Below are 13,919 nucleotides of genomic sequence, written 5' to 3' on the forward strand. Positions count from 1 at the left end.
GCTGGCTCCCTCCCAAGTATCAGGCGTACAACTTTGCTTCCGCCGTTTTCCGATAGGTGGCTGTATCGGCTGAGGCTGCTCAAAATACATAGATGATAATGCCTTTAAATTGAGTGTGTACAGTGCCTAACGAATTGTCATCGCCGTTTCAGTGACAGTTGTTCTTGTTTTCGTATTATTCACGCTCGAAAATGTCTGTTTAACTTATGTGCCAATTTCTCGCAATTTGCGGGAAGTTTTACTTTTCTGTTACAATTCGAAAAAAATACAGCTGAAGCGCATCAAATGCTCTCAGAAACTTACGGTGATGCTGCACTGAGTAAAAGAACGTGTCGGGAGTGGTTTCAACGTTTTAAAAATGGTGATTTCGATGTCGAAGACAAACATGGTGGTGGAAGAGAAAAAACCTTCAAAGATGAACAACTAGAAGCATTGCTTGATGAAGATTCGTGCCAAACCCAAGAAGAGCTTGCCGAAACGTTGGGAGTGAGTCAGCAAGCCGTTTCAAAACGTCTCAAGGCCCTCGGCATGATTCAGAAAGAAGGAAACTGGGTGTCGTACGAGTTGAAACCGAGGGACATCGAGCGCCGTCTATTTGTATGTGAGCAACTGCTTCAAAGACAAAATCGTAAGGGGTTTTTACATCAAATCGTAACCGGTGATGAAAAGTGGGTTCGATACGATAATCCTAAACGCAGAAAATCATGGGGAAAGCCCGGGCATGCTACTTCGTCAAAGGCAAAACCGAATATTCACAGCGCCAAGGTTATGATTTGTATTTGGTGGGATCAGCTCGGTGTGATTTACTACGAGCTCTTAAAACCGGGTGAAACCATCACAGGGGATCGCTACCGAACGCAACTGATGCGCCTTAGTCGCGCGCTAGAAGACAAGCGGCCGCAATATCAAGAGCGACATGATAAAGTCATGCTCCAACACGACAATGCTCGGCCTCACGTCGCAAAAGAAGTACCTGGAAACGCTGAAATGGGAAGTCTTGCCTCACCCGCCGTATTCCCCAGATGTCGCCTCTTCTGACTTCCACCTATTCCCTTCGATGGCACACGGCCTGGCAGATCAACATTTTCAATCCTTCGAAGAGTAGAAAAAATGGATTGCTTCATGGATAGCGTCAAACGAGGACTCCTTTTTTCGAGCCGGGATCCGAAAATTGCCGGAAAGATGGGAGAAAGTTGTCGCTAGCGACGGACAATACTTTGAATAATACATCTGTAAGCTCTTTTTCGCAATAAAGCTTTTAATTTTGGAAAAAAACGGCGGAAGCAAAGTTGTACACCTGATAACAATTCGCAACTAGTTTTGATACGACTAAGTCCAAACTATGTTGCAACAAGAGCACGTCGCATCAGAACTAGTTGCGCATTGCTACTTGGGCAATCTCCACCTGGTAGAGTGATTATTTTTAAATAATTTATAATTTATGTTTTGCACAGAAACTGGTTCAGGACCACCACCTTTCCAAATAATCAAAATAGTTATACGTAATCCAACTTTATGGTATTAAATGCAATATAATTTGTTTTATGCTTTTTTCAATGCGGTTCAAGTGAAACAGTTCTCAACTAATTTTAATTAAAATATCACTTTTAGTCTCCACAAACACAACAAACTATCCGAAGACAGTATGGCTCTATACTATACTGTTTATTTGTTTACAAATGTTTTGCTTGATAAAAATCATCACTCGAACAACATTTTGTGATTTTTTCGTGGAAAACTATTGAGAAAGAAGTCGGTGAAGAGATATTTTTGAGGCCGCTTCTTAAAAATCATGATCTGCGGTGTCCACTATATCTCAGCGCAGATTAATCAGAAGTGAACAAATCAAAACAGCATAGTTAGAATAGAAGTTTTTCTAGATCCCAACGTTTCTGTTTGATTTTTTATTTTTTTTAAATTTTTGGTGGTTGTTCAAAGTCAAAACTACGATTTTTCACGAAAAAATTGTCGCCATATTTTAGCTGTAAAACCTCCCCAAAGTACCAAACAACGTTGGGGTCTGGTTTTTTATATGTAGAAAGTGTGTGCAAAATTTAAAACAAAAAATTGGTGCAGTAGTTTTGAATGACAATGGACACAGACTTTCAAAACCTGCTTTCGAGAAAAACGCGTCTAAAGTTTTTTGTCTATAAAATCAATGGAAACAATTAATTACTCCAGGGAGCCCGTAGGCTCTAACATTTTCAAAAAATCATATTTCTTCTTTTATAATTTATTATAACGAAACATTTAAGGAATGTTTTGTCAAGTTTTTAAGTCAATCGAAATAGAAATCTTGGGCCTGTGTGCAAAGCTCTTACTTCTTCGCAATATGAGATAAGTAAAAATGAATGCCCATAACTTGCTGAGTTTTGTTCCGATAGGCTTGAAAACTTCTCAGAATATTCTTGAAATGTTTTACTATAAGAAAATACAAAGAAAATAATAAAGTGTTAGACCCTACCCGCCCCTTAATAATTATTGAATCCCTAGAACAACTTCTCGAAGAAACCATCTGAATGAGTCAACATAAATTTCCAACCTTGAATTACACACTAGCGCACCAATTGGAGAATTATCAGCTACTGTTTACACTATTTGATCTGTTTTGAACTCCGGAACATTCTTTCCGAAAACATCAACATTCTATATCATCAGGGTTTAGAGATATCGTATTATCAATTTTCTATTGTCAAATTGTTAACTCACTATTATATATGTTTTAAAAGTGTTGTGAGATACATACTGAATGTGTATAGTAACGTGATATACCTATAGTAGAATGGTTCAATGGTGTAAAAAAAATTTTATTCTAAAACATTTGCTGTTTGACAAAATTTGAATTCCCGCATTCTTCGAAATACTATAATTTGCGAGTTACTTGAAGCTCAAATCGTTTTGTCTGTGTTAAGCGAATGATTTATATTATACATTTTACAGCACCTCTAGCGGAGCAGTTCTCAACTAATTGTCTGTCAAACTACACTTAATTGTTGGTCTAAGTATCTACAACAAGGTTACTGGAGATTGTGTGGCTCTATCTGTCGACCGAAGCGAGATAACCGTTCACAGCCCCAATCAGTCGAAATCCTATATGCTCTTGGTCCCGTTTATCGCGGTTTTCCGGCAATAACGAATCCAGCAACAACGAATACCGGCAAAACTGAATCCGTGCTGTACGAGACCCCACTGTAGTTTCAATCTAATTTACGATGAAACAAGAAAAATGTGTTTTTTTCGTGAAAAACTTTTTGTTTTAAATAGGCGTTTCGTATGCTTTGTTTGAAAAGGATTCGGCTATAAAGCTTTTGATATAGAATTGACACTGTAAAAATGCGTTATAGAAATCTCTCACTGTATTTAAATGTGCTTCTCAATTAAGTAAATATATCACTGTACTTTCCATATCATTCTCATTAGTGTAGCTTGAACAAGTAGTATGAAATACAACAGGTCACTGTTTCCTGAAACTCTATGTTCAGAATCTTCGTTGCGTTCACTTGAAATATTTTTTCCTAGTTTCAACGACTGTAACTGGAGCAACATATCAGAAACTGGTTTGAGCGCTAGAAATTAAGAAAAACTATACGGAAATGTCACACTAAACAAATGCATTAATTGATAAAATGACAAGCGCTAGAAGCGTTACTTGTTTTTTCCTCCGGAGTTTCTCAGATTGAATTTTCTTTGTCATGCTTCCTGTTTCTCGTGTCGTACGTTTACAAGTTTTATCGGTAATACTCATTGAAAGTGTCTACGTAATTTTAACAATCTGCCAAATGTATGACTCTCCTATACAAACACAGCTCGGTTTGCTAGATGAAAGTAAAAGTACAATAAATATCAAAACAAATCATTTGATCTCGCACTCCAAGCTCGAACCAAACTCACCTGAACGAGCGGGAGAGAAAGAAAGAAGCAATAGCAATCATTGCCTCAGTACGTGTGTAATTACAGAAATATATGACTGTGTATTGATGTGGGTCGGTAAACTGGTATAGGCATTAATGAAGATACCCCAGAGTCATGACTGGTTTTCTGATGATGATCGACGGTGCACTGCAATCGGTATGCAGAAAGTCGTCACGATCGAAGATCAAATCTATTACAAGCGGGAAGCAGAATTCAAGTACTTCAGTTTTGTTGACATTTAACTGAAAACACTAGAACTGCTGCTGCCCCTTTCGATCTACTATTTGACCAGTCTGTATGGTCTATGTCGACGAACAATCGGCGCCGAAAGACCGTGATTTGTTTGATCTAATGACGCCGTAATAATTCAAAGGTGCAATCATCGGTTCTCGTTTTAAATTGGGAACCAAAAAAAAAAACCGTCAACAGTCCGTACGTACTTGTACACTTGTATTACATGAGAAATAATCGGGCCAACCTTACGATGTTCAGATGAAGTAAAATACCGTATCTGTTGCTGAAACTGCAAGCACTTTTTAGGTGATGTTCTACGATGCCATAAAAAAACTAGAAATTTATTATCAATAACACACTTACGTAAACTATAAAACCTGCAACAGTTTTCAGGGGCAGTGAGTCACAGACTGATGTAGAATGTACTAGAAAGTAAGAGTAAAATACCGGCATTTGATGACAGCTGGGTGCAATGAAATGTACGCATGTGCAGGATAAAAAGGATATTCGGGCGAGGGACGGAAAAATTGCTTTGCAGTAATGTTTAATAGGGTTGAAACAAAAAATTGGATTCTAAATTTGAATTCTAAAGTAAAATATTATGTAGGATTTTATGCAAGAAAACTTATTGCCAAAGAAGATAAATAACATCAATCTCGTAAACTGATTCTGATTTTCAGTTGCTGAAGACTACCTTGTAGATACAATACGAACTGTTTAGTCAATCTTTAAGGAGGGGGTATGGTCTAAACGATGAAAAAAATCATCATTTTTGCGAATTTTTTTCCAGAATTATCGTTTAACAAAATAATTTCAAATGTTTTGCATGATAAAAAGCATCATTCGAACAACATTTTGTAATTTTTTCGTGGTGGTTGTTCAAAGTGAAAACTACGAATTTTCACAAAAAAATACAACGTTTTGTAGCTGTTAAACCTCCCCAAAGTAACAAACAAAGAAAAGGAAAACGTTGGGGTCTGGTTTTTCATATGTAGAAAGTGTGTGCAAAATTTGAAAAAAATGGTGCAGTAGTTTTGAATGACGATGGACACGGACATTCAGAACCTGCTTTCGAGGAAAACGCGTTTAAATTTTTTTGGCTATAAAATAAATGGAAACATTCACAGAATATGTTATGTTTACGATTCGTCTTTGAGCAGAAACCTTACGTCTGTTTAGCGGTTTAAATTGAACTGCCGAGTTTGCATAAAGCAGTTCAATTTGAACTGCTATGCACTGATGAGTCAAAGACGAAATGTAAACATATCAAATGGAAACAATTACTTGCTCCAGGGAGCCCGTAGGGTCTAACATTTTCAAGAAAACATATTTTTTCTTTTATAATTTATTATAATGAAACATTTGAAGAATGTTTTGTCAAGTTTCGAAGTCAATCGAAGTAGAAATCTTGGGCCTGCGTACCGAGCTCTTGCTTCTTCGTAGAATGAGATAGCCATAGATGAAAGTCCATAACTTCCAGAGTTTTGTTCCAAAAGGCTTGAAAATTTCACAGAAAATTTTTGAAATATTTTACTATAAGAAAATATAAAGAAAAAAATAAATGATTTTTCAAAAGTGTTAGACCCTACCCGCCTCTTAAAGGCACTTTGCAGTCCCACAGATCACCATTACGAATTAGTTGATTTTTTTCTCCATTTCTTACCAAAAGTTTCAGCATTATCGAAATGGAAGTTGAAAAAAGTTTGCGCTGTCACTAACACATTCACTTACGACGGCAACACCCTAAAGCAATGTGAAAATTAAAGTATTGATGTAGAACACATTTTTCTACTAGTATCACGCAGAGAAATGGAGCATGTTAAACATAACAAAACAGTTAATAGATTTTTGAATTTGATTTATGTTCATTTCAAGCTAGAATATGATGTTTTTGAACCAATTTCTCCCTTCAACATCAACAACGATTTCTATTTGATTTGAATCAAAATTTTGGACTAACCAAACGAAAAATATATTTGTTCAAGCTGAACTTTTTGTCGAAATAAACTTACTATTTATTATTTGTCAACCCAAGTTGAATTGATATTATCGAAATGTCCCCGTTGTTTTGATTCTGCTTTATGTCAAGAAAACCAATTGATTCAATTTATGTAAGACCATATTTGTGTAGTGATACAACTAAGTTTACAGTTTAAATAAATCGTAATTGTTTTATTGCTTACAAACCAGAGCGATTTGTTTCCGCGCGAATAAATCATATCATTTTTGGCGCGGCGGAAAAGTTAGTACGCGTTTTATAAACAAAATTTAATCTGCTCTTTTCTTTTCCTAGGGGGTTTTCAACAATTCAAGAGTATGTATTAATATTTAAGAATATTTTTACAATAGCATTACATAACAAATTTTCTTTAGAAACAGTATTTGATACAGGATCTATATCTTGACCGGACTGAAGGAGCACCGAATAGTTGGGTGCTAGTAAAAATTAAAAAAAAACTGGGTTTAATTGTGGCATGGGAATAAATTGATTGCGTTATAACGGTTAAATGTTTAAAAAATTCAAATAAAAAAATGCTTTTAAAAAATTTAAAAAGGAATAGAAATCATAATAAAAGTAGTATCAAAAATTACCTTGTAAATATGTTTGAAGGTAATCGTTTTATTCTTAAAAACAAACAAAAATGAATGATTTCAAAAAATAAAAGCATTAGTTGAAATAACTAAATTCGAGGAAGATTATTACAACTAAAAGGTTTGTGAACTTCAAGCGCTACAATTATAATTTAGATCTAAAGTTCGTTAATTTGAAACTAATTTTTCAAATTGAATTTACTGTCAAATTGTTTGTCAAGAATTTGTCAGGAAAACTCAAGTAAACTATTTGTTATTTTCATCAAAATGTCGCTTGAAACAATTTAAACCGCTGAGAAAAATTAATTATCATGCTTGAATCAATATTTGCTATATCAAACCAGTTTTTCTATTGTCACTATTTCAATAAAAAAAATTCATTTTGTGACAACCCGAAATAAGTTATTACTACAACTTTTTTTTCTCTGCGTGATGGGTGTCGTTCGAAGTTTGCCGTGCGAAGCATAGTTGCCACATATACAAATTAATCTGTATTTTATTTCTCCCGAAAAATACAAATTTAAATTTTGCGAAAGGAAAGAATTTCTTAACACCGCTAGAAATCCACATTTGTTTAAACAGTGTTTGTCTAAATATATATCATGTTTCTATGCGGATTAAGTAATCAAGTACACTCCATTTCTATACTCTCGTAAAAATACACTGGAGATAGTCCATTTAAATACCTCAAAACAAAATATTATTTATTATTTTATTATTGGTACTTCTTAATATTCAATTCTGTGTCATAATGTTTGATGTAACTTATCCGTACTTTAGTGTATGTGCATCGTTTCAAATTCTAGTAGTGAATGAGGGGAATGCTTGCAAAATTCACACAATCGATCAATTAACTGATGTTCGGAAGTATGAAGAAAGCGTGCCAATTTTATTCGTATTCACGACATTCAGTTTTGTGTCAGATATTACCCACCCGCATTTTGTTCCTATAAAATTCTCTTGTTCGAGTGAAATGTAAAATCGATTTATTGTAACTACCATTTCCTAATAGAAACATTATATATTTACACTGTAGGTACTTATGTTTCGTTTGGCTAGGTTTGAACGGCTTATCAAATTTCACCGGCACATAACAAATGTTCCCTAGGCGTCTAATGCATTTCACCCCCTCTCGGATGACAATAAGTTTCAACGGAGCTTCTGTGGGTAACTCGTACCCCTAAAAATGTGTGCAAGAACCCTCCACTGGCTCGCAGTTACTGACATAACAGGTAAACATTTGCAGGTAGCAGGCACCAACAAAACCCGTTGTAATAATCATCATTCGCCGTCTAATACTCGCAAACATTCAGCACGATCAACTTCGAAAAAGGAGGTCAATTCCATTACTGTCTTTGAACACACATTTTACTTCGCGCTTTCAGTTGTACTGCGGTGAAGATTCGGGAGAAAGAAAACAGCAGCAAATTTGTGGCTTCAAAAATATAACATATATCTGGAGGCCGTTGGCATCAAGCAGCGAAAAAAAACATTTAAATTAAATGAAAATTATTACAACTTTGCCATCAATATCAAATATTTCCAGTCCCGATCCACGAAATATCCTAAACGTAACGACAACATACTCAAGTAATGTTTCCAATGTCAACCAAGTACACTGAAGAAATGCCTACTTCGACAATTCCTAGATCAGAGCCCGGCCAAGGTGATCAGAAACAAAGCATTTGAAAAACCAGCAAACCAATCTAATGTACACAGTCCGGTGAGGATACTAATCAAATTGCCGATTCGAAGGTCCATTCAATTACGTCTCGAGCCGGTGCTGGCTGCGTTGCGGTCGTAGTTGGATCGTTCAAAATGCGTACATATGTACATATTGCGAGTTTGAAAGTGAATGATTATTGTTGTTTAATAATGATCTACTTGATTGGCCTTCGGTTACAGATTTTTTTCGTTTTTGGTTTATTGCCGATGAAGCATTACTCAATTTTCAGTGGTTGAAGGGTCGATGATGCAAGGGAAAACCAACGATATGCTTCAATTAGCGGAACTGTGATCGGAATTGCTGTTTCAAAATTTTGATCCGGATCTTTAAAAAAAACTCGTTTATAGCTTAGTGCATTGGACGAAATTCGTGCCAAATTGAACAAATATTGGTAGTACTCTAGGGCGGTAAGTTCCGAAAAATTGGAAGGAGGCTTGGCTTTGGAGTAACTTTTTGCCTTTCTCATATAGAAAGGCTATACAATCACTGTGAAAACCGACTTTTGAACCGAGGCTCGGAGGGCCGAATGTCATATACCATTCGGCTCAGCTCGACGAATGAGCAAATGTATGTGTGTGCATGTGTGTGTATGGATGTAAGTTTGTGTATAAGTGACAAATAATTTTCCAAACTCAGATTCAAATGATACTTCTTACGGTCCAACAGATCGCTATTGAATTTTATCCCGATCCAACTTCCGGTTCTGGAATTACTGGGTGATATGCACCAAAAAAAAATGAAAAAAAAAATTTCACTTACTTTTCTCAGAGATGGCGTGACCGATTTTCACAAACTTAGATTCAAACAAAAAACCGTATGTTCCCATAGATCGCTATTGAATTTTATCTTTATCCGACTTCCGATTTCATAATTGCAACTCAATTTTCTCGGAAATTTCTCAACCGGTCTTTACAAACTAAGATGCAAATAAAAGGTCTTGAAATTCTTCAAAAAGTCCACGAACAGTTGATCCAGATCCGACTTCCGGTTCCGGTATTACAGAGCGATTAGGGAAAATTTTCAATTTCATGAGTATTTTTTCACAAACGATGGCGAAACGAGGTGCACATTTTTATAAAAAATCATCTAGTTGGCAGATCTTGTTAGTCAGTGAATATATAAAACTACTTTGAGACTACTAGTCCCCGGTTTCCGCTTCCGGAAGCTCCGCTAATAGTGAAGAAAAGCTCCAAAACCGGAACTCACTTCGATTTCTCAGCAACGGTTGAACCGATTTTCACAAATCATGATTCAATTTAAATCTCTCAGTGCCTTAAAAGATATTGTGCAATTTCATCCAGATTCGACTTCCGGTTCCGAAATCATAGAGCAATGAGTATCAAAACTTTCAAACTGTCAAAACAGGCGGGTGGGTAATGTCAGAGACATAACTGGATGTCGCGAATACGAAAACAACTGACATGTTTCTTATCACTTCCGAATATCAATTAGTTGATCAATTGTATGAAGCATTCCCCCTTTTCACATATTTCGCAAAAACAAAGAAGGTTTCACTTGATCTCGATTACTGTGAATTTCACACTGCGAAAAGTACACAAATCTAATCAAACTGTTCTAGATTTGCACTTAGCTGAGGATTTTTACCTTCGATTTGCGAAGAAGAAATCCTAATAGTTTTTTATAAAACTTTTAGAGCCATTAGAACGGCTGATTTAATGTGATGCTGCCCACCGTTGTCATCTTTTCGTTGTTTTTTCACCAATGCAAACGACTAGCAGCTGTGACGTAATTGCTCTTATCGGAAGCGAAACTAGCTTTGCAAACGACACAAAATACATCTGCTCGCAGTGGCGATACAATCCAAACCGATCCAATTTTTGTTTCTTTTTACGTGATTTTGTTTGTAGCTTTTTCCTAACGGCTTTAAAAATAGCAGCATATAGAATTTTAATGTCGATTATTTCATTTTTGATTTGCATTTCATTAAAAGAAGCTATCAGGATGCTGTACGGGATTCATTCCCGCCTTTCAGAAGGACCAAATTGTGGAACTTACTACGATATTAAACACTTTTCGGAACATTTTCTCGAACAATTTGTTGTACAGCAGAAAATATTTTGTTCTCTTCTTCAGAACGCGTTCTGTTTGGCTTGTGTTGACATGGGTCAAATGAGACAGGTTTTTCAATAATGTATTATTGAAATACTTCAACGCTTTTTCTATACACGTTCAAGTTGAAAAATTTCGATTCTATTGGTAGTTAGATTATATAAATCCTGAGCTATGAGCTTTAAAAATACGAGAAAGGCAAACGCGCCTTATAAACTATCCTCTTTGATACTCGTTTATACCAAACATTTCAGAAAAGTTTATTTTGAATTATTTGAGATTAGGTCAAACAACTGAAAATTTTATCATACAATTGTGATCATATTTCCGATGACATGTAGTAAAAATTATGTTGATTCGTTAGATACAACAAGATATATTCACGATCAAAAACTTATCACTCTCTCAGAGGGTAAACTTTGAAAATGCACCCCATAGTAAAGTAAGTGGTATTAACGACAAAAAAAAATTATGCAAAATCGGCACGTACTGGTACGGAAGAAGAAAACGCCACCGCCTAACACAGCGTGCATGGTTCAATTTTGTATAACGTGCAGGGTTGCCACATTTCTTTCCAGTTGCCTAAATATCGAGGTGGCATGGCCCTACCATTTAATTTTCAGAGGGGGGGAGGGGGGTAGGGTTTCTAAAAATGCTTCGATTTCTTGTAAACGATGTAACTACTAGAGCTGAGATGAAAGGGGGTACCGTAACCCTTTACTGCGGTAAAATCATAAAGTGACTATAAAATTGCATGCGATACTTAACGCCATTAATATAATTGTGTGCAAGTAAAACTTGAACGCAAATTCAGCATGATAAAATAGCGAAATCTCGAACACTAATAAACTACATACTCTCATAGTAACAGACTGGCTCAGTTCGCTTTCACATCTCATCCAAGTCAGTCGATAAAACAAAACCGCTTACGTTCGAGACGAAAGAAACCAAGTACAGTATTGTGTAGTGAACAATAGAACGACCTCGAAAATGAGTGAACCAAACTAACAAAAGCTACCGCTACAATTGTTGTTGACTTCAGGCAGTGCAAAATTCGACCTTCGATACGAGAACTTGAAGGTTTGCTTAAAAGGCAAATGCATCTTGATATTAAACGTGTGCATTTACTTCAATGCAATAAGACGAATAATGTTGTTTACATCCAGTTTTATAAAGAGTTGGATGCAATTCAATTCGCACAATAACAATAATAATGTGCACTATGTGAAGCACGAAAACATTAAGTTCAACATTACAGTATATATGAAAGATTGTGCTATAGAAGGGCGTGCGCATGATCTTCCCTCAAGCGTCATCGATCCTTATATTCGTAAAACTATGTCCCAATACGGAGAGATTCTCTCTATCGAAAAAAAAGTGGAAGAACATTTTCCCCGGTTTCTAAATGGCGTACGTTTGTTACGCATGCGCTTGAAGCGGCCTATACCTTCTTATGTAACTTTCGGTCAGAATACAAGAATCCCGTGCAAATCACTTGTTACCTATGACAATCAGATGGCCACATGTCAATATTGCCAAAAAAGCTGTTCACTACGGTAAGCCATGTGATAAACTGGACAAGGAGACAACCACACCAAAGGACAACGGTGCTGCCTTCACACCAACCCCAAGCAACCCCAGTACACTTGTAACAGTCACCAACAACAGTGAAGCATCCCCTTCAACGAAACCATCCAACGTATCCCCTATAGAACTAAGTACACCAGCTGCAGTTAACAGCTTACCATCCAACCAACCAGAAACTGCAAACAATGTACAACAAGGCGCATCTACAGCAACTAGCAACGAAATCAACAACAATCCCGGTTGGGGACGGGTATAGCGTGATGGGTGAGTCGATGCCTTTCACACAGTCCGCCTGGGTTCGATTCCCAACCCCGCACATAGGGTCAGAAAGTTTTTCTGGCCCGAAGAGGTGAATGACAGTAATGTTAAAGCTTCTATAATTGAAACAAAAAAAAAACAACAATACCACGGCAATGGATGACGAGACGAACCACGAACAAACTGCCCCTCAATCCTCGCAGGAGGGAAATGGAAGCTTCTCTCCCCCTAGAAAAAGGGTGACAACGAGATCCAATACAAAAAATTTTTTAGCTAAACATTCAGCTCATTCGGCCACGTAAAGCTTGTACGCAAATAGGCCTGAATAAAGAATATCTTTTATATAAAACAGACTGGCGAATACTTCTTATGAGTTTGACTCCCTAGAAAGTATTCGCTGGTCCGTTACTATAAGAGTCTGTATAGTAAACGTCATAAATGTAGTGTGTTCATGCACGATGTAGAAATGCACACTGATGCACAGCGGTTCAAAAGCCCAATTTTACGCTCTTAATTGATAACTCATTAAAAACGTGGTTTTCGAGGTACAGTATCTTCAGCAAAGTTGATCAGGGTGCCATTTTTCGGAAAATTTTATTTATGTGATTAATGCGATTGTTTGCAGGCGAGATATGACATATAACATGGAAAATGGCTCTATTTCATCAAACTGAAATGATAGCGGCATAGTATATTCGAGAAAGCTGTGTAGTTTTTATTGATAAAAATCTTTGTAAAACGTTAAAAACTCCTATAAAATGAAAATATATTTGTTTTCTTACAAAAACTGGTTTTAGTACACGGTTTTCAGAAAATCCATTATATCATGAATTATACTCAAGTTACCTTCTACAAATTTGTTTGAAATAACTTTCTGCACAACTTCGTCGAAGTTACTTAGCCCCTATGTTGGCCCTGAGCTGAAATAATTTTTTTATCTCACTTTTAGGGGGATTAATCACGTAAATAAAATTTACCGAAAGATGGCACCTATCATTCTGAGCAACTGAAGATACTGTACCTCAAAAAGCACGTTTATAATTAGTTATCAATTAAGATCGAGAAATTGAGCTTTTGAACCACTGTGCGATGGGATAGCCGATGCCTTTCATGCAGCCCCCCTGGGTTCGATTCCTATCCCAGCAGATAGGGTCAGAAAGTTTTTCTGGCTCGAAGAGGTAAATGACCTAAATGTTGAAATTTCTATATGTAATCGAAAAAAATAAATAATAGTCGAAAATATTATGCAATCAACCTATAGAACTATTTTTTTTGCAGGATTTGTGATTTTTCGATTGTACCCATTTGAATAAAAACATTTAAAGAAAGTTAGACAATTGAAAGTATGCAAAAACGCTTTTAGTGACAAAGTCTACATCTTCAGAAAGTTTTATGGAATTAATGATTTGGTAATTTGGCGATAAATCAGGATGTTATCTGAACTCTGAACGTTTTATGGAATTCATGATTTGGTAATTTGGCGATAAATCAAGATGTGATCTGAACTCTCACGTTGAAAGCTGATCAGCGTCGAAAGTAA

The 13,919-nt window shown here is 36.3% G+C and overlaps 1 protein-coding gene across 1 annotated transcript in view; it reads right to left on the reverse strand.

The window, feature by feature from the left end:
• The window catches only part of LOC131430232 (short-chain dehydrogenase/reductase family 16C member 6), an 83,743-nt gene extending 79,159 nt beyond the window's left edge, over window positions 1-4,584 (reverse strand). Inside the window, exon 1 of the mRNA XM_058595012.1 lies at window positions 4,510-4,584. The gene's annotated coding sequence lies outside the window, so the exon portion shown is untranslated. The remainder of the gene's footprint in view (window positions 1-4,509) is intronic.
• Window positions 4,585-13,919: the final 9,335 nt, after the last annotated feature.

The sequence above is a fragment of the Malaya genurostris genome, chromosome 2 (assembly GCF_030247185.1).
Source record: "Malaya genurostris strain Urasoe2022 chromosome 2, Malgen_1.1, whole genome shotgun sequence".
Taxonomy (NCBI): domain Eukaryota; kingdom Metazoa; phylum Arthropoda; class Insecta; order Diptera; family Culicidae; genus Malaya; species Malaya genurostris.